Source organism: Corvus kubaryi, unplaced genomic scaffold, assembly GCF_017639235.1.
Source record: "Corvus kubaryi isolate FWS band 111438036 unplaced genomic scaffold, C.kubaryi_AGA036_p1.0 37266, whole genome shotgun sequence".
Classification (NCBI taxonomy): Eukaryota; Metazoa; Chordata; class Aves; order Passeriformes; family Corvidae; genus Corvus; species Corvus kubaryi.
In genome coordinates, this window is record NW_024581081.1 from 2,580,186 (window position 1) to 2,586,923 (window position 6,738).

At 40.5% G+C, this 6,738-nt stretch overlaps 1 long non-coding RNA gene across 1 annotated transcript; it reads right to left on the bottom strand.

The window, feature by feature from the left end:
- Positions 1–1,909: 1,909 nt before the first annotated feature.
- On the bottom strand, positions 1,910–3,961 carry LOC121663147. Its single transcript, XR_006015544.1, has 2 exons — positions 3,620–3,961; positions 1,910–3,097 (listed from the first exon to the last, which is right to left on the bottom strand). It is a non-coding gene; the product is annotated as an uncharacterized LOC121663147 (long non-coding RNA).
- Positions 3,962–6,738: the final 2,777 nt, after the last annotated feature.

The following is a 6,738-nucleotide window of genomic DNA, read 5'->3' on the forward strand; positions in this document are numbered from 1 at the left end:
GTCCTGTCACATCTTCTCAGTTGCAATGACTTTCAAGGTTTTATGGGAAGTTTCTATAGAGGAATGTGCTGAATTTATGTACTGAATTTATATGCTCTATACATTGTTTTTCCCTTAGAACTCTTTCTTCAGCAGACACTGCCCACTTTCCAGAATGTCTTGGCCCTTTTAGATGTCTGTAAGTATGACTTGAGGAAGGTGTATGTGGCAGTGGTAGGGGGAGAGCTACTTTTTGCCCTCATAAATTCTTTCTCATAATTCCTCTATGATGGTCTTTATCAGAGAATATCTCCAGCAAACTCCAAGGCGAATCTGGCTTGGCCTTTTCAAATTTCTGTGTGCATCTTCAGCATTACTGCTATTTTTCTTTGCTGGTCATGAATGAAGATTCCCAGATTCCCTGAAGGCCATATCTCAAAAAAAAAAAAAAAAAAAAAAAAAAAAATTCACTGAGTTTTTCATCAGCACAAGAAGATAATTTTGTTTTCCTGTCTTTCAAAATCAGAAGTATGTCTACATCTTCTATGGTTTGGGTCCCACAGTTGAACGTGCATGTAGACCTTGTAGTAGGTAAACAATTTTTTTTGCGGATGTTATTAAGGTGAATTTTTCTTTATTTTGTGAGCCAGAGATTGTTCTCAATGTCACTAGCTTAATGACAAATGAATGTGAATGATGAATGTCAAATGAAAGATCTTTTTGTTACAGCTGGCTTGGCTTATTTTTATAAAAGCATCTAAAAAATAAAAATCAAGAAGGGTGTAAGTATGCGCTCCTTTCCTCGGGATGCATCATATAAGCCCTTTGCACTCTGTTGAGTGATTAAATGAAAATTACTTGGGCCAGGGAAGATGTGAAATGGATTTTTGTCACTGAGCAAGCCCATTGAAATGACTGTTTCACAGAGCCAGCAGCATGATATTTTAAACAGTTTGTTTTGGAGCATGGGTCACTCTGGGGCAGGTTTGCTCACATAAGCTGCACACAAATGTAGGCTAAAGAAAACAATAAATGTGAGCTGTCAGGAGATCTTATTAAGAATTTGCAGAAGATCTTACTCTTAAATAGGGTGGAGAAAGGAAATATCTCACAATCAAAGGCTTCACTATCTTCACGGTTAGCCATCGTCCGAGCCAAAAATGTAGGACACATTTAATATAATCTCACTGCATAATGTAATCAGACTGTCTGAGGGATATCGTATGCTACTCTGATAGTCAACAATCAAGTGTGGTCAAGGACAGTCAAATTGTTTTATTGCACATAACTTGGCAAAGGCTAAGGAAAAACGTTTATGAATTTAATGGCTCAAGGCTTTTATTACTTTCCCAATAGGTGTTTTTTAAAATGTACTTCCTTGCCTTCATGTCAAATGCAAAGTGAAATGGATGGCCTTAAAAATCATAAGTTGGAGAGAGAAAGAGAAAGAACAGCATTCCTCTGATGTGAGCCTGGAAGTTGGTCTAAAGAGGACATGAAGGCCAGCAAAGAACGTCCTAAAAGACTCAGGACAGCTGTAAAGGGTGACACTACAGGACACATGTCAACTCATGTTCAACAGACCTGCTATTAGAGGACAGGCTCATGGAAATTTCAGTAACCAGTTGAGGAAAGACTCCTGCTCTGCTGCTCTAGAAGTACTGTAGGTGTCCTGTCCACCCCATCTAAGCTTCCTTTAATGGAGAGAAGTCCACAGGGAATGAATCAGGAAAACAAGGGATTTGCATGATTCATGTACGAGAACGAGAACAAATATTTGATTTGGGAGATAAGTAATGAGTTTGAGGAAATGCATTCCCATTCTGTAGAACTGAAGTTTTTTTCCTAAATCATCATCAGATTGAGGATACGAGAAGCAAGCCAGAATTATTTTTTTCGTTTGATTACAAAGCCCAGGTTACAATGTTAGTGAAGTGCAACTTCAGTGAGTGATTTAATCTTTATTACAATTCTGATAGCACAATAGAAATAGAAACAGAAATAGTGTTGATCCTAGATTTGGAAATAATTATACACTGACCAATATCCTGCACTTTCAAAACATTTATAAATGCTCTTTTCCATGTATGTCAGGTAGCCATACTGGTAATAGCCAGAACGATTGTTTTGTCAACCCACAGCAGTGTCCCCAAGTATGGAGATTATTTTGTTGGTTTGAGATGGTAGGGAGCATGACTAGCTGGAGTACAACTACCCAAAGTAGGTTTAAACAGGAGGTCATAGCTGGTATGTTACAACTCCTGCATAAGTGCTACACAGTCTGTCAACTGTGAACAACCAAAACTTGATTTGAATTTCTGTTGCAAAAAGGCACAGCTCTGGTGCTCAGCCTTAGACAAGATTTGCCATTGAGTTGGTGTTGGTCAAAAAGGCAGAGCTCCTCCAGTTAGAACATGACCTGCAGAAACAACCCAGATTTTTCAAAGACAGTTTGGTCTTTGACCAAACCCTGTGCATCTTGTAAAACTTGACAGGATCATGTTGAAGAGGCTTTAATGCTGGATTTTGTGGAAGTGACCATTGACTTCAGAATATTCACAGACACGTGAGGTAGGTTGCCTGATTCTGTCAGGAGATTTGTCCTGGGGGCACTGCTGGAGATATTTCTTCTAGTGGGAACAGACAGAAACACTGGAGATTAATTTGTAGTCCATTTATTTTTTTTTCTAGATTATCTCTGAATTTTATCATGAGCTTGACATCTTTCATATGGTCTTCATAAATTTATACCACACAGTTAAAGATCTTTGAGGAGTCTAAGTTTAAAGCAGGATTGAAATATTTTAAAGGACTTTATAATGACACACTGGTAGCATAGTGAATCCCTTGATAGCCTAAATGGATGGAAACATTTTAGAGTACAAATGAGTTAGAGATTAATTCATGGCACCTTGTACAGGCTTGGGGAATTCTGTGTGTTGGAAATAGTTCCGCAGCACAAGCAGTCTGCTGGACAATAGAAATGTCCTCTCAGTCTCTCCTCACTCCCCAGAATGAGTGTTTAGGGGAAGGAATCTTTCTTCCTTCGCTGTCCTCTCTATTGCAGCCTTTTTGTTGTCAAAGAGGTTGAAGAAGTTGAAGGACATTCCTCTGTGTACTGCAAGTTATGGAAAACGTGTCATAATAAGAATTCAGAACCCTGGAAAAAGACTTGTTCACATTTCAAAGACTGCAGACTAAAAGTAGCTTAATGCAGCTGGCCATATAAAGAGGGTTCAGCATTATGCATCTGCTGGGAGCAAAATTACCAAAATGCCCTATTGTAGTTAGAGCCAGGAAAGCTTGCTATATCTTTAGATGCCCACTGAAATTAAATCAGGACTTGGAAGCAGGTCTGCATCTTTTGCTTGAAAGAACAACTTGCAGTAAACAAAATATTTTTAGAATCAAAAAGAACCTCTATAAGGTGTCATTGCTGGAGAATCTTCAAGAGTCCTCCACTCTCCCTTTTGTTTCTAACAGAAAGCACAGCAGGACTGAGGATTCAGGGATTATTCAGATACCTTCTCTTCCTCCAAATGGTTAGCAAGAGCTGAAACTGGTATTTCCCCTAGGCAATAATCTTTTTATTTGTGTATTTGTTATTATGTCTGTAGATGAACTCTGAAGTAGCTCTTACCTTTCCCAGTACTTCCTTTGATTGAACCAAATACATCCTCTTGCAGAGGCTCCAGGCCAAGAAAGTCCATGTACTGCTGAGTTTTTGGCACATTGTGAGGGGTTCACTTTTGTGGTGGGTTAGCTTTGGCAAACACCCAAATTTCCATCCAGCTTCTCACTCATAACCCCTTTCAGTGGGGCATGGGGAGAAAACAGGATGAGAAAGCTCATAAGTCAATATAAAGACAGGGAGATTTCTCACCAATTACTGTTGTAGGTAATACAGCCTTGACTTGGAGAAAATTAATTTAATTTATTGCCAATTAGAATAGAATCTGGGTGTAAGACACAAAGAAATACAAAGATATATCCTCCCGTCCCCTTCCCTTCTCTCCCCTCTCTTCTCCTCTCCAGACTCCTGTACATGCTCCCCCGGTGGTACAGGGGCAGGGGGGCAGTTATGGTCAGAACATAGAGGTTTAGTGATTTCTCTCTCCTACTCTTTTCCTCTCGTACTTTCCCTGTGCTCTGATGTGGATTCTCCTTACAGTCTGCAGTCCCTCAGGAAATATCTATTGCTTCCTGGGCACTCCATGGGCTGCAGTTCCTTCAGGTGTACCTGCTCCTCCTCTGACCTTGATGTTCTCTCTGCTGTTTCTCATTCCTTTTAGTTCTCCTCTCTCTCTGTGTTACCTTATCATAGAGGCACCACCTGATGGGCTCAGTCTGTGTCCTGCAGTGGGTCTGGTGGAGCCAGCTGGAGTGTGCTGTGTTTGCCACGGGGCAACTCCTTATCTCTTCGCTCAGACTCACCCCTATAGTCCTGCCTCTGCCAACAACTTGCTGTGGCCATGCAACACAACTTTGCAGTTAGGAAAGTGAAGCAAATGTTCGTCTGTTCTGACCAGTAAGCTTTGGAAAATGGACAGTTTTGCTCACTGCATTGTGACTATTCAAGACTTCTTCATGGATAAACAGGAGAGCTTTTTTTTTGCTACTGGTAACTAGGTCTAATTGTTTTTACTGTCCTGTTCAATTCAAAGCATGCAATGACTTACCCAGCCTGCACCCCTTGTCCTACTGTGTTCCAGGAAAGCTTTTGTTTGTGCTGGAGCCATGGGGATTTGGGCAGGTGGCACATAGCTGGACTTCTTGGCATACCTATCTGAAAGCATTCCCTGCTTTTCCTACTAAAAAAAATACAGAGCTCTTTCCTAAAACAGTGTTGCCCAAGCACCCTTGGGTGATTGCTGTAGATTCTTCATGAATACCGCTTTCTGAGCACAAACCTTCTACCCAGATTGTGCTAGATCAATTCAAGCTGTGGAAGAACAACTGGCAGACAGCTGATGAAAGAGGTGAGGTGGGCATAGGAGCTCCTGCCTCACCATTTTCTTTGTGAAGATTAAAGGTGCAAGGGTGTCAATCATCTTCTATGTAAAGGTCTGAAAAGGCTCTCAGAGCTCAGTATTTTTAGCTCTTTGACAGATTATCTCTTTTATTTTTAGAGGTAACAATAGCTCTTAGGTTAAGAGGGAGACAAAAGCCTCATTAGTTTTGGAATTTCAAATGAGCTCAATAAGGCATTGAGGAGATTTTTTTCCACAGGAACCCAAAGAGTTGCGTAAAGGGTGTTGTGAAAAACAGGGGAAAACCTCCACTTAGGGGGTCTCTGTGCTCATGATATACAAATATAAGCAGCCTTGACATGCCATGGAGCAGCTCAGGAGCACACTCTGCCCCAGCCAACACAGCCGCAGCCCCTCTATGCTGGGGTGAAGGCAGTGTCAGAGGCACAGTGGATTAGATGAGCCAAGCTGAAACCTCTCTTCTTGGGCAGTTCGAGTCAAACGGCCACAACTGCCAGGCCTTACTGTGCCTGGGCTGACCATCCCTTATCAAGGGGTCGTGTAACTTGGACAGAAACCATCCAGGGAGTCAGTAGACCTCTGCTTGAGGTCCTCAAGAGTGTTACTGCAGCTGGCAGAGTGTTCTCAGGGGGTCTCACGTGTCCCACTCATAAACTAAAAAAAAGTAACTACATTTCTAGTTTGGTCAAAATCAAAAATCAATATGAAGGTGTAGCAGATATTTGTTGAAATTTTTTCCTTTTTCCCCAGTCAAGGCCTTGCTAAGGGGATTTCATCTCCTTAATCTCTTCTAACACTCTTTCAGTTCTGTTTTTTATGCTTATCTCATCTAGATTTCTGTTGTTGTTTATTTTGACAGCTATTCCGGTTGTCATTAGTTTGAGTGTTTTCCCCTGTAGGACATGATAAATTCAACCACTTCCTTGCAGATTCCCTGTAGCAGGAAACTGGATCTCCACCATGATGGTGTTTGAGAATGGAAGCACTTTTTTTTTTTAAGTAAAAGCCTCTGTGTTGAAGCTAAACTTTTGATGAAGCTCATTATCGATGCATGATGCTCATCCAGCAGATCCTGAGCACATCAGTAAATTGAGTGGCTTCTCCAAGAGAAAACGCTTGGGACAGAGAGGACTGGGTGCCTTGGAGTCCATTCTAGAACACAACATTTCCATGTGGCATTTTGCTTTTCCTTTTTGGGGAATTCTTTTTTCCAGGAGCTCCATCTGCTTACTTGCCATCACTGAGTTTCTGCTGAACTCTTCCTTTGCACTTTCTGTAAAGTGCAAAACAGAAAGAAAGGAAGCATAAAAATGTATATTTGAATTATACTGAGCACATTTCTTTTGAAACTATAATTTATAAAAGTGAGTACATATAATTTTGCAATTATAAATATGTGAAATAAATGCATTAGTTAAGAAGTTAAGCTTTTAGAGTTGCTAATTATTAACCCAATGCATTTTACAGTGTTTTAACGACCACTTTTTCACATCATGTAAATATCCATTAGCTATATTCATACTAGTAATGCTAACATTGTGCAAAGCCATTAGTTAGCTACAAAGTCAATAATGGATGATACTGATTCCAAGCCTCCTGCGCTAAAAGATACGTACAGGGGTTTTTTTGTAGAGTGGGAAAGTTAACCTGAGTTTTCACTTGGATATTGTCAATGAAGCTGTTTATACTGATTACACAGATGAATGTGGAGTCAGTTATTGAGAGCCTATGAACAAAATACTGATCTGCCTCTGTCTACTCAGAAGCA